Source organism: Neopsephotus bourkii, unplaced genomic scaffold (assembly GCF_033783945.1).
Source record: "Neopsephotus bourkii isolate Nb327-2 ecotype Australia unplaced genomic scaffold, CSIRO-AGI_Nbou_v1 NB_1629, whole genome shotgun sequence".
NCBI lineage: Eukaryota > Metazoa > Chordata > Aves > Psittaciformes > Psittacidae > Neopsephotus > Neopsephotus bourkii.
Genome location: NW_026902104.1, coordinates 1,078,139 through 1,092,367, shown reverse-complemented (window position 1 = coordinate 1,092,367; position 14,229 = coordinate 1,078,139). Strand labels below are relative to the sequence as shown.

The window sequence follows — 14,229 nt, the reverse complement described above, 5'->3', positions numbered from 1 at the left end:
TCTCTGCTTTCAAAAGGGAGGCAGCTCTCTGCAGCCTCATTTGTATCCTCTATCTGTTTGTATCCTCTTAGAAATCCTTACTCAAGTGTATTCACCGGTGTCCTCAGCATAAATTGGGAACTTGTTGATTACTCTTGAACTGAACTGTGCTCCATGAACCAGTCACTCACAGGCAAAAAGCACCAGCGAGATCATGGCTTATTGTAGGACCCAGTGCATTGTTAATTCTTGTACAAAAGCCCTTTACTGTTTCCCTTTTCTCCTTATTCTCACTTGCTTCTCTGATCTTTTCCTTTTTCTTTTCTCTGCTTCTGTCTCTTTCACCATGCCTTTGACTTAGGTCTGTTCATGTACTTTAAGCACCTGCCTAAGTGTTTGCAGCATAGGACATAAGTACCTATTTGCACTGCAGCATCAAAGGATCACATTTCAAAATTACAACTTTTGCTTTGAAGGAGAAGAAAAAAGGGTTCCTTGTTGCTATGGTGATGAGTGCTATATAAATGCCTATAAATAAATAATCAGCTGACTCCTGGACTTTGATTTGCAGTATTTTTGCTTTTCTAATGAGATATAATTAAATATCAAAATGGGAGGAGGTGACATTTTACCAATTTTGTTATATACATATTATTCTTGTGCCTTCTCTTTTACAGCATTTCTGCTGAGAGGAATTAAATAGCAAGCTGTTTCTTCTTCTCTCTGGAGCAAGTTCAGGTTTTGAAAAGTTGTGGTCTAGTATTTATAGAAAAACCTTGAGATGTCAAAAGCCACTCCACTAAAAAGGTGGTGCCCATTTTAAGTTTAATCAGAAAACACATTTGGAGGTAAATGCCTGTTTTTCTTATATCTAAGAGACTATTATGTGCTGTCACAACACTTAATTTCCAGTCAAAAGTGTCTGTAAATGTAATTATGTTCTTCTGCAGTGTTTGAAACCCCACTTGTGCACAACAGCAAAACTTGGAAATGTCACTGGCTTTTTCTTTTGTGTTAAAACCACAAAGGCAGAGTAAAAAATGGGATATTCCTTATTGAAGTCTGAGGAGGAAGGAAGAATTGACTTTTTTGTAAGCTTTTTGTTCTCAGGTCTGTGGTGTAGAAGTAGCTTCCTCTCTGTGCTAAAGGTGATAATTGTAAAATGGATTGGATGGAGACAATGAACTGCTTCCTCAGAAGTCAGCAAGTAGCCATCAGCCTCTGCTAAAAGAGCCCTTTTCATCTCTGGAGCCCAGTCCAACTAGAGTGCACAGTCCCACACCAGTGCGCTGGAGTATTCCCCCTTATAGGAGTTTCTCGCTCAGGAAATGGGGGCGCTTTGTTTAACAGCAAAAGAGAGTTTATAATGGAAGGATCTTTATTTAGGGGAAGGAAAACAGGGATTTATAATAGAATAGAATATATTCTATATAATAAAATATACTCCTTTGTTAAAGGCTCTCTCTGGCTTCTCAGTGCCATGATGGCCTGAAGAGAGATTTCTCCAGTCCTAAACTGTGGAGTGCAGCTTGTGCACTGGCAGGGAGTAGATCTGCTTTCTACCATCATCACAGATTTGTGTTCAGAGAAGTTCTCAGATTTGCAAAGAATTTTGAAGCAATATCCTATCCTATTAAATATTTGGTAAAATAACATCATGTCACTCACCATCCGCATGCACTCTCTGCATTCACATTCATATCTGCTCATTTTACCAAGTTAAAATACGGTTGACCGAATACCTTTTACTTCAGAACATGTGTAACTGTGAGGACAGGGGTACACAGTATTTCTTTCCAGTTCCACACAATTTTCACAGAGAAAACCATGTACATCTGCACAGAGCTATTAAAGGCAGGGGCAGAACAGGAGCAAGGCATGGTGTCCCTGAAGGTCTTGTTTGAGCAGTGGCAGCCGGCACTGGTTTGATACGTATCATAGGCCTGTCACTTTTGTTCCAGCTGCTGTGGCCAGTCTGGTGACACTCACCTGAAGAACAATGACAGCTTCAGTGTTTTCCTGGCAGTGAATTACCCCAGAGCTGCTTCTCAGCCTGGTGCTTTGTGCCATGGGGCTGCGCTGACCTCCCAGATAGTGGCACAGAGTCCTGATCCCGTGCCTGCCTCCGCTGTCTGTTTTGGATGGGCTTGAGACCAGAATTGGGAGCAGATTGTGCTCTCTACCTGCTGGAAGGTGGTTTGAGCTTTGCATGTATCAAAGGCGTTTTTGCCTGCATTGAGGTTAGGCCTGGACAGTCAGTGTTGGACCTGCCTTCATAGGATTGTGTGGCTGACACCGGACAAGACAATCCGAGGTCTCTCCCAGATGGGCCATTGCAAAGGCTGGTGAGGTTTGTAGGCAGCCTGAACCCAAACAGAGTCTGTGCTGCCCATAAGTGCAATAGGGGAAGGATGGCAAACAGGGAGTCTTGAAAGTGCTCCAAGTTCACAGCTACTCCCAGGACTACCCACTTGGGTTTGGAGACCATGTTGATGGTGAAGCAAGACCAGGCTCCAGAGTCATTGGGAGCAAGCACTGTTACTACTAGTACATATAGTACATACTGCCTTTTAACAGAGTGGCATCCTTACTTAGAAGCCTTTTCTTAGGGTAGGAGGATGAAATATATACATTGATATCAATGACAGGACGAGCCAGTTAGGACAAGAGGTGGAGCCGTTGTGTCTCTCCTTTTCCATCATGGATAGAACAAAGGCTGAAGCAGTGCATATCCCAGATTTTCCCTTTTTCTTTTTTTTCCTACAAGTTCTGATTTTCTGTGGTGTGGGGTTTTTGTCTTTCAATTTTTGTCCTTTTTTTTTTTTTTTATGGATGGATATGATCCAGGACCATCTGGTGGAATTTGCCGTTGTCACATCTAGGTTTTCTGATGTATTGCCTGTCAAGTTGTATTGTATGTTCACATACGATGTGCTGACAACTACTGACAGCCCTGAGATGGGAAGTTGGAAGCTTGGGGGAAAGAAGAGAGGGGCAGAGTTAGCTTTAAAAATGTACCCTTGATTGCTCTTGATTGGTGGTGTTTCTGGTACCTATGGTTGACTTGTTCAGGAAAGAAAGGTGAAAGAGTGAACCAAGGGCACCCAATGTACTGTAATTAAACTTGGAAGGTTTACAGTCCACTCTCTCTTTAACACTGGGCTCCTCACTTCAGTCTTTCTCTGTCTTTCCTCTGTGACCATCCGTAGATACTCAGACTTAACTTAAAATGCAGCCTTTCCTTTGTCCTTTACTCCTCAATCCTTCAGCAGTTCCTCTTTAGAAAGGAGATCTCAAAACCTTTCTGTTTTTATTAGGAAACTACTAGGTATCCTAATAATTATAGTATCCCAGTATCCTAATCCTAATACCATAATAATTCTGTAGTAAAACGAACTAAGATTTTTGGCAGATTAATACTAACTTTTGCAGACAGATCACATGTATGAAAGCAATAAGCAACTCTGAAATAACTCCGGTAATTCTTTTCTTGCTAGTTTAATACTCAAATAATTAATTAAAGTAGGGCTTTTGATGTAGAGGTCCACAGTGCAATTGCATTTCCTCACACATGGATAAAAATAATGCCTTACATTGTAAACCAGAATCCAAACAAGCTATAAGCAGTTCAGGTTTGTTCCTCATTTTTTCTGCCATAATTTGAAGCCTGGAGTAGTAATTAGGCTGGTGACAAGATAAATTTCACAACTTATTATCATTCTTCATTTTTTAATTGGCCAGATTAGTAAAGGAGGCATTTGTGTTTGAAATTTAAAGGTTTTTAGTTCGTATAGTGCTGGTAGAAAGCATGTTACAGGTACTTATGAATGGGTTGGAAGGAAGCCTGTTTGTAAACAGAGATAGGATTGCACTGCAACAGCACCTTGAGGTGTGGTTCTGAGAGCAGGCGCTGCCCTCTCTCCCTCTCAGACCATGGTGGTTATATTGGGAGCGTTGAAGCTGGAAAGGAAAAGAGTTTTCTCCCATGGGGGGGTTGAAGCTGAAGATGACGGTCCCCAAGCTCAGGGACCTCTTGTTGCAGTTTGCTAAGGAAGAAGCTAGAAAGCATTTACTCGCCTCTGCTTACAGCTGTGTCTCCTCAGTGCTGCATCCTGGCCTGTGGACACTACATACCCTTCTGTGGCTGTAGAAAGATGTTGTGTTAAGCTGACTGGGCCAGCAGAGTCTGAACACAGGAAAGAGTAGCCACCGTTTTGTCCCCTGATCTTCTGCAGTTCCATACTTTGTGAGTATCGGGTAAGGAGACTTGGAAATCACCCAGCTCCTGTGCTGTAGTAGAGGAGAAACTGGGATATGCAAGGGTCAGTGTGAGAGTACAGCGGCTCTCCGTGGTGGTGATGGGTTGTGTTGGATGGAGCACCGTTCTCATACTGATCAAGCATCAGCTCAGATACTGTCAGAAGAAGTGGACTTTGGAAGAAACCCCATAAATGGAATATGGACAAATTCTCTGCCTCTGACATCTCTGATAGCACAGCAGGGAAGTGAGGCTGGTCTTCAGCCCTTAAATGCATTAAATTAACTCTGGGTGATCTTGCTGGGAAAAGGGTAATGAAGCAGGTCAGAAACGGGATGTGTGTACTCAAGCACATGCAGTGGGCTTAGTACTCCAGGGGGCATTCCTGCAGGCACATGGCTGGGGAGCAGCCAGGTCATGGAGCCCACTGTGCTGTTCGTTAAACGTATCACAGCCCACGGATGCAGCCAAAATCCCTTGTCCAGGCATAACAGATAAAGTCTGTTAGGAAGCAGAGCAATCCCACAGGGAGAAACTTGTGAGTGGAGTTGGATGCAGTCTGGTGTAATGCTGGCTGCGAAGGGCATGTACCAGGCAGCATCATCTCAGGGGTTGCCTGAGACTATTGCAGCAAAAAAATCAGCTCCTGGCATTGGAGACTGATGAAGATCTTGACATTTCTATTCTCATGTTTCAGGTAGAGGTGGCTGCTGAATGGATCTGCAGTGTGACTGACGGGGTGCGGGTGCTTCATCTTTATTTCATGTGATGAGGAGGTGGGAGGGTGGAGATTACTTGGAGTGCCTGGCTAGAGACAGAACGTAATTTATCAGTGTTCATTTGTCTGGAGGGATACACAGCACATATATAATTTAGAAACACGTTAAAAATATAGGGAGCTGTTGTCTTTTATAATCAGTGAGCACTCAAGTCTGTTGGTTTAAAATCTTGTTTCTGTGGCACATAAATGCACTGCTATGCATTTTGTATTTATAGTGTGCGTACAGTATAAGCAATATGTCTAAAATGAACCAAGTGTATGTAAATAGTACTGATAAAACTAAGCCCTTCATAAACTCAGAGAAATGTGTGTTTTCCATATTTAGGCTGAAATGCCTCAACTGAACATGGATTTATCCTTGACGGTTCTTCTGAGATGACATTTAATATAGATGTTCTTTTTATATGTGATCTGCAAATGGATTTTGCTGTTTGTTTCTACTGCAGAAAGCGTCCTTCCCCTTGCTTTTTCCCTTTCTCCCTTTGAGTGTTTTTTTCCAGTTCAAGCCTGGTGAGGTTATGCTGTAGTTAAATTATCAGGGAGGGAAAGAGGATATCAGTGTCCTCCACCTTGCTGGGGAGAAATCTGTATTTCTGCCTTGTGCAGTGTACTGAGAGCAAGAGAAACAAGCAAGGTGTTGCCATGCTTTATCACAGGCTGAATGATAAATTACATGTCCTGGGAAGTTTCAAGATGTGTAAGAATGCAAATCCTTGGCCCACAAGGATGTGTGGTTAAAAGTGCTGATCCAGCCAGGAGTTAAGCATGTGCTTCAATCTAAGCACAAGCCTTGCTTCCATTGAGTGTACTACCCTGCATCATGCTGTGTGGGGTAAGCAAAGCTCTTTACTGTGAAAGGAGGATTGATTTGTTTTAATGGCTTGAAGTAGGAAATGAGCCTTTTCCAGTCACCTGGAAGAGCAGTCTCTAAATACTGCAGGTGTTGCTCTTCTGTGTTACTGTCCTTGACCCTACAGCTGAACTGATGGAGATGGAAACCCTGATGGTTTGCCATTTTCTACCTTACAGTACATCTGTCCGCTTCCCCTTCTCACTTTTCACACCCTGCCTGTGTCTGCTAACCATGAGCAGAACAGCACCTTGTCTGTAGTAGGTAATACATAGTGTAGTAGCTCTGCCTAGAAGGGTCGAAGCGTTAGAAGGATGTTACAAGGGAGCGCAGAACATGTCTTCTCTTGCAAACAGGGAAATATGTAGACATTTTCAGTCATTTACAATCCATCCCTTTTCCCTCCTGTGCAGAAGTCTCTGGACCAAAGCTCTGTACCTTGCCTTGTCCTCTGCCAGCCTGAGAAAGAAAAACTTCTTGGAAAAGTGGCTAAAAATGGTTGGGACTTTTTACCGTCTGCTGATGGCAGTGTGCAGGAGGCAGAATGATCTAGATCTTTTCTTCATCTGTTTCCTATTCCTGGTTGTCCTTTAGTGGATGCACTCTTTTTGGCTCTGTTTTCTTTCCTTAGTTCATTTTCATGCCATGTTCCTTTCTCCTTGAAGAGTGATGGCATGTGTGGTTTTTGAGGAGGCAGTGTATTCTCTGCTCTGGTTGCTGTCCATGTGCTCCTGGTGGTGTGAAGTTGTCTTCCTGATGGGTTTTAGCTTGCATTCTGACTGGGAGGGGAAGACATCAGTTTTGTGTATGGATGGAAATGTTTTGATTGGTTTGTGGGTTTTTTTGGGTGCTGAATTAGATGTCATTCTCCCTGTATTCTTCAGACTCTATAAGAGAGATGGGGGCTGAGTTTTCCTGATGCACTGATTTTATAGCATCTCCAACTGGTCTAACAGCATTGCAGCTGGCATGGTAATTCTCGCATCCATCTCCTGGGTTTTAAGTGGTTTTGTTCATTTCATACACTGCAGCGAGGTCTCGGGCTCATCCTTGGGAATTCCTTGGTGCTTAACTGATAAGCACAGATCAGAAAGACAATCTCCCAGTCTGCTTCCTCTGGAGCAGTCTTTGAAGGCTGCACATTCTTCTGCTGTACATCCTTTGTCCAAGTGTGTCTTCTTTTTTGTCTTCTATTCCCATCTTACTTGTTTTTCTTCCTTGGTTTTGTTTCAGTCCTTCAGTCTTTTGGTCTTTTTGTTTGCTTTGTTTATATTTGAAGAGAGACACACCTGTGTTTAAGTGTAGCTGGCTGTTTGGATTCAACTTGGAAGTTTTCCTTAGGAGGGCTTTGTAAGCACAGGGCTCAGTATTTGCCCCTTCATCAGTTAAAGCTTTTTCCACCAACAGCTGAAAAGCATCACCAACTTTTCCCATCCTGCCTGCAGCTTTCATTGCCATTTGGCTGCTGTGCACCACAGCTTGCTTTGTTATACCCGTGAGAGGCTGTGCTGCACAGTTCTTACATATGAACCAACTGAGGTTTCCCTTTTCCATAGTGAAATATTTCACCTTTTCCTTTCAAAACACACATGCAAGTGTGCTCCTCTGCCCTGGCCTTTGACTCTGCCTTATAAAACTGAAATAGAGATCAAGGTAAGTATTGACAGCTGTATATCTCTGCACAGTTTCATGCAGGAGCCCTTTCTTCAGCTGCTAGGTGCTCTAAAGACCACACATCTAAAAAGAGTCCAAGAGGCATTTTGATGTTAAATAGGGATTGTTTGGTTCTTGTGTGGAGATGGCATGTATTGAGGTTGGGGTTAAAGATGAGAGGAATAAGAATTTGTTTGATAACAGAAGGGTTTTCTGTATCTGTGAAAAGGGTGGGGTTTGTGCCATCCAGCTAATCTGCCAAGGTTCAATTGAGAAAATGTGATTCTCAGTAAAAACTGTTTCATTTTTTGGTTGCAAAGATTCTTTTGCATATATGGTGTTAATTTCCATCTTTTTACTGGTTTACCTGAACAATTCAATTTCACATGTCTTTCTTGCTTTTCAGTGACACTGGGTGTGATAAAATCTGTTTTAAACTGTTACTATGTGATTAGCAGAGAAAGATGTCTCTAAAGCCTGACCTGCCTGCTGCTCTGTTGCACAAGGAGAAAAGAGGAGCTGAATTCTGGGATTTGGGTCTTTGATTCGAAGTCCTTGTGTAAATTTGGCATAGGCTACTTCTCTTCCAGAGAACTATCTCTTTCCTCAGCTTAGAGCTGCCTAGATGCTTGAAGTTAAGGAGTTACTATGAGTTTCCTACTAGCTGTGCTTTATCTTCCTCTTGTATGAAGTGGGCTTGCACACAGATCTTTCTTGTTCATCAAGTTATGCTCCCTGATACATACAGTCTTTTAAGATTCCTTTCTGAAGTCTTTGTAACTAGCTTTGCTCTCTGTTCTCAAAGCTTCCTGTCTTCAAAATCAGCCTGTTTTTGCTATGTTCTTCTTAAAGCCATGCTCTGAGTTTTTCATTGCTTTTGGAGCTAGAATTACACTCATTACGTTTTGTGGGCCATTTTTGCATACCTTTCTCTGAATAACACTTACTCTTGATGGTTTGATTCCCTTCAGTGGTGCACTAGTGTGAATGTGGTTTAAGAGTGGTGCCCAGCTGAGAGTTTTTAGATGCTGATTTCTTTAAGCTCAGAAACCCATGAGTAGTTTTAAGCAGTATGTGAATTTTGAGTCACTGATGACCAGTGAAAACACCTAAGCACAGTCTGTGTATAATACCTTGGCAATTACAAATGCCTTGAAGGAATCTGAAACTATCTGGCTCTGTCCCTTCTTTTGTCCCAGGAAAAAGCCCTCCTTAGTTTGCTGATCCCTCTTCTGAAGAGGAATGCTTCGTATCATCAGGGATTTCCTGGATGTGCTGGGGTTTTGCCAAGCAGGCAGTCAGATGTAGTTACAGGATGACCACAGTCCATTGGATGGGACAGTCACTGATGAGCCTTGGATGCACTGGGAATGAGTTAGTTGTGAATTGCTTTCTGCTTTACTTTGCTGTTTCTTTCCCCTCTCCCAGCTGGTCACCTGGAATGTAAATAGAGTGAAATGGTGGTGGTTTGTGAATCAAAATCCCTTTGCAATGGCAAGATTACTTTGCAGGATTTCTTTCCTGGGCAGATAAGCCTTTTACCCATGCCTGCGTGGACAAAGAGGCCCCTCCAGAAAGGTGTGTCAGCAGTTTCATGACCTCTTTTGTTTTTGACTGACTCACCCTATCATAAGCTCACATATCATAAACTCACTAACCAGAGTTAGGCTGTTTCTGCTGTTTTGAGCTTATTTCAGTTTTTATTTCAGTATTTTCCTGCTGATCTTTCACAATGGGTGGGAAGAGTGGAGGGAGGGAAGAGGAGGAGGGGTGGAAAATGAAAAGGTGCACAAAGATTAATTTGCTTTGTGGTTTCCTCTTTTAGAAGGAGGAGAGACACACCTGGGAGAGTAGGTTATCAGACCTTTAAGCACATAGATAAAATACTTTCCTTTTTAATAGACACTCTGGTGTTGCACTGAGGCAGTCCCCTGCTCAGCACTAAAACTATATGACCAGATTCATTTTGAGGAGACATGAGATGGCTTCCTCTGCGTGTGCATTTTTACTGCCCTTAGCTAAGTTAGGGCCCTTGGTGCTTATCACTGTTTAATGATTTGTTCTTACCACTGCTCCTTGCTTCTGGCTGTTTGTACTTTACTACTTAGGTTATTACTCATGCTCATGCAGAGACCTGAGAGTTAATAGAAAATGAAGATTGGGGTTGCTCTCTCCTTCCCTTCTCCTGTAAGGTTATCTGGGACAGCTTCACACACATTTATATACAGCTTTGCAGCATCTTGGCTTCTGATTGTGTTAAGATTGTGTCAAAGGTATAAAGCTACAGCTGGGAAGCTACCACCTTATTGAAAATAATGTCATTAAATTTATAAAGCCACTGATTAATCATCTTCTAATACAGGTATAAACTTAAGAGTGATACATAGTCTATGTATTAATTGTAATCTTTTCTATTAATGTTGTAGTCATACATATGTATTATATACCTACATATATTTAGCACAGGGGTTACAAAGTCAAGTTATACAAAAACTTGTCTAGTCAATCTTAATTTCTGTGCATGTCTGTCATATTGAAGCGCAGGGCTCTTAGGTACATGCTTGTCTTTAAGCATTGTATATATTCAAGCAAATTAGAGAAGAGGGGATTTATATGAATATATTTCATCACCTCAATCTTAAAGAAATGGTGGTTATTTTGTGTACCCTTAAACCCCTTAGCAAGGGGCTCTTTTCTAGCCAGTCCTCAGCCCCAGACTTGGGTGCTTTCTCCTTTCACGTACTTGCTGCATTAATACATGTGCAGATTTGAGGCTTCATTGTTGCAAGAGGAGCTTTGTGTGGCTGTAGCTTTAATCCATTTCCTGGGAAGAAGGGTTGACTACCTCAACAGACTGTGACTGTCAGCCTCCAGGACTCATTATAAGCACATTGTTCAGCTTTGGAGAGGGCGGAATTGCATGAGCCAAGGCAGGAAGGTTCTGCATGGGATGGTGTATGTCCTCCACCTCTGACCCTTCCAGACTTGGGGTGGGTCTCACTGCCTATGCCTGATAAATATCTGCATTTTAGTCTTTCCTCCAAGGTCACAAGAACCTTCCTCTATGAGGATGAAGAGTATGACAGCACATATGTTTTTACTGTGGCTCATCTTGGGAGTTCTTTGCAAGTGAGAGGGTTCAGACTTGCTCCAACCCTCCAGTCCTTGGGTAATGCTGCAGGGCTGTCATAATGGCTAGATGGCTTTTGTGGGGAATGGCTGCATCAGCAACAGTGCTAACAGAAATCTAGTGGTGGAAATATCTGTGCGTGGATCCAGACCTGTACACAATGAACAGGGACAGATGTTTTTAAGTGGAGCTGTTTTAAACAGCAGTTGGTTTATCGAACTGATGTTGCTCTTCTCTCAGTGACAGTCAAGTTACACTTCAGTTATTTGAAGAGATTCTCATTGCCAAACACTTGACTCAGCATTTGACTGAACAGAGGCAGCAGGTCTTGCCAGTGGGAAGAAAGCAAACAGAAGAGAGCTACTGTGGCAGGGTTGGGTAAGGAATCTCCCATCATTGAAGGGCCACCAGTGAATAACAACTGTGTTAGTAGGTTTGCAGATGTTCCTATCCCAAAAGGTACTTTCTGCTTTTTGTGTCCTTCTGTATGTATTAAATGTCATATCAGCTATTCATGGGGGTATTGCAACCTCCATGGGGTGGGGATGGCTGAAAAGGGGGGGTGTAGGGAGATGATGCATTGATGTATTGGTGGGATTTATGAGACAAAGATTAACCACCTTATTTTTATATTGCTATTCAAATAAATATAATAGCAAGTCTTATGCAAAAAAATATGTGTGTGTGTATATATATATATATAAATAAATCAAGTCAGTCTTGAACCTCCTCCTCTTGCTGCTGTGCCCTTGATAAATATGCCTAAATTCAATAGTCCTTCTGTGAATTCTCAAGCTGCCAAGGGCATGAAGAAGTTCTTCGTAGCTATTGAACAGAATTGTTGCGTATGACACCTGGAGGAGTTGGAATGGTTTTGTACAAGTAACTCAGTGGATTCGTCACACTTTTCCTATTGCATGCAGTGGATCACATTGAAGCTGAGCAAGATGATTCATACTGCTTTTCTGTCAGTAGCAGTGGTAGCCCTCAGAGCAACATTTGAAACAGTAAGTGCCTGGCCCACTGCCATGTGTTACAACTGCTCTGCTGGGCCCTCTGATGATACTGTAATCAGATGATAGGCAACAGTAATTGTTCTTTTCCACAGGGAAAATGAGACCAGGGTATTTAAGTACTAATCGAAAAACAGTTTTAAGGAAGTGTTTACATTGGCCAACAGGCATTTTTCACTCCTAGGGCCTGTGCTGTCAGGAAGCACCCTATTTTTTAACTCCGGTGTAAGTTTGGATTATTAGTGAGACTTTGTGCTCTGTTCTGAGTTTTCATGTGAATATTGGCATCCAGAACATGGATGTTGCCCAGAGAAGCTGTGGCTGCGCCATCCCTGGAAGTGATCAGGGCCAGATTGGACAGGGCTTTGAGCAATCTGGTCTAGTGGAAGGTGTCCCTGCCCATGGCAGTGGGTTGGAAATGGACAAGCTTTAAGGTGTCTTCCAACCTAAACCATTCTGTGATTCCACGATTCTGTGTTTTGTGCTCCCTTAGTGTCAGTCTAAGTGGTTACAGTGTGGGGTGGTGGTGTATCCAGAAATACTGTGCTCCTATCAGTTGGTAATACTACACTACTATCTCATGAATAGGGTTGAGTGGTATGCTGGCTGCATCCCTTTAAATGCTAGGCTATGCTGCACAGATGTGGCTGAAGAAGGTGTTGAAGGTAAACCACTCTGTTTGCAATTTTGGTACTCAAAATGGCAGTAGACCTTTTTTATTTCCTCTGATTTGATTTAGTTTCTCCTTTACTTTGGCTCTGAACTACATTCTTGTCATGCTGCTGTGCTAGGTACCTCAGGGCATTTGTCAGAGCCTGGCTAATTGAAACACACACTCCGACTTGGATCGAAACTGCTGTTTAGATCAGGATTGTAGATGCTGCTGCGCCTTCCTTGTGGAGTTCTTTCCATGAAGCACTAGGTCTTTGGTTTGTTGGGTTTGCTTCTCAGGGTTTTTAGGAAAGCACAAAATCTCTGAGGGTACCAGAAAGTAGAAGCTTAAGGCAAAGGCAGCTGTGGGGAACAGTCCTGCTTAATTCTGCTTGTGAATTGACATGTTCTCGTCAGTTCTTGAGCAACTGCAGCCCACGTGCAAACGGGTGCATAATCCAGTGAAGGCGATGAAATGCTTGGACATCTTAAGCCTTGTTCTTTGGATACTCCCACACACTTGTTAGCCATTCACCCATACAGATCTGTCAAAGTGCCTGACATTTCTGTTGTTTAGCCTAAAATGCAAATTTTGTATTCCTGTTATTTCTCTTCTTTTACATACCTTAGTACCTCAATGATGTTCACGTTTGAGGATGTTTTTCCTTATAGCAGCTGTATTTTGCTGTGGTACTCGCATTTTAATTTCATAAGATGTCTATGAGACTTGCTGGTTGTGATTACCATGTTTGTCTCCTCAGACAGCAAAAGGAGCTCTCTTCCTTTTCTTCCACCCTTCTCAGGACAAGACCATGTGGACAGGACCTCCAGCTTCAGGTTAAGTTGTGGCTGCAGGAGGACTTCCAGGAGGGGTATGCATGGCCCTCTGCACAGCAAGTGTGGATGGGGATAAGAGATGAGAGGAAGGTGTGCTGGGAGCAGAGCATGTCAGGTTTAGGCTGCTCAACCAGCAGCCCTTTCAGAGCAACAGAGACAGAACTGATAACTTAATCCTCCCTCTCCTTTATCATGTTTAAACTGTCAACTTTGATCTTGGAGGCTCTGGCTCCTGTCTTCAGTCTTGGAGTCCTTGGAGATGACTACTGCCTTGGGGTACACAAGAGGGTTTGACTGTTGGTGGGTTTTTCACAGGAAGCTTCTACTATATTTGTGGGTGCTGGTGTGGTGTGTCCTACCCTGATCCCCTTGACACTGCCAATGTTTTCCTCTGTAAAATGGGAGATGTGTTTCTTTAGGTGTTGCTGTAGTGATAAAGGCCTAATATTAAAGTGTCATCTGAGAGAGGGCAGATGCTCTTACTGGCAAAAACAGTTAACAAGGCTGTGGGAAGCACTGTGGTGAGGCCATGAGCAATACCTAGGGGTCTTACAGGCAGTGTTTTACCTTTGGTTTCTCATGTCAGTCTAGGTGAACATCATTTACTTACCAGGCTGCTCTTATGAGCATGGATTATCTCTGCTTCCTTCACAGACACATTGGCACTAATTACATTTGCAGGTACACAGTTGGCATAGCTGTAGGAGAGGGAGTTGGTTTCTCTCTGTCTCCCTGCTGACCTGTCGTTAATGGAAACCTGAAAGAGCACAAGTGACACGTGGCTTGAGTCAGAACAGCTACTGAAGCCATCTCCTGCCTTGGGAACAAGGAGGTGAGTCTCTCATGTGATCATCTGAACACACATTGCACACAGCTGCAGGAACAGGGTGGTATATCCCTGCAGTGCTGCTAGGGTGGTTCCTGATGGGCATGGAGGGATTGTTAGAGTGATCAGTTCAGCGTATGACAAATATGGATAGCTAGTGTGCTTTTCCATCACAGGTATTTTACATGTATAAAATGTGCACATTTCTGTGGGGAATAGTATCTATGAATTTTTCAGGTTGATGTAAAGAC

General features: G+C 42.8%; 1 protein-coding gene across 6 annotated transcripts in view; it reads left to right on the top strand.

Moving 5' to 3' along the window:
* The window catches only part of POMGNT2 (protein O-linked mannose N-acetylglucosaminyltransferase 2 (beta 1,4-)), a 31,865-nt gene that overhangs the window by 3,445 nt on the left and 14,191 nt on the right, over nt 1–14,229 (top strand). The window lies entirely within an intron of this gene.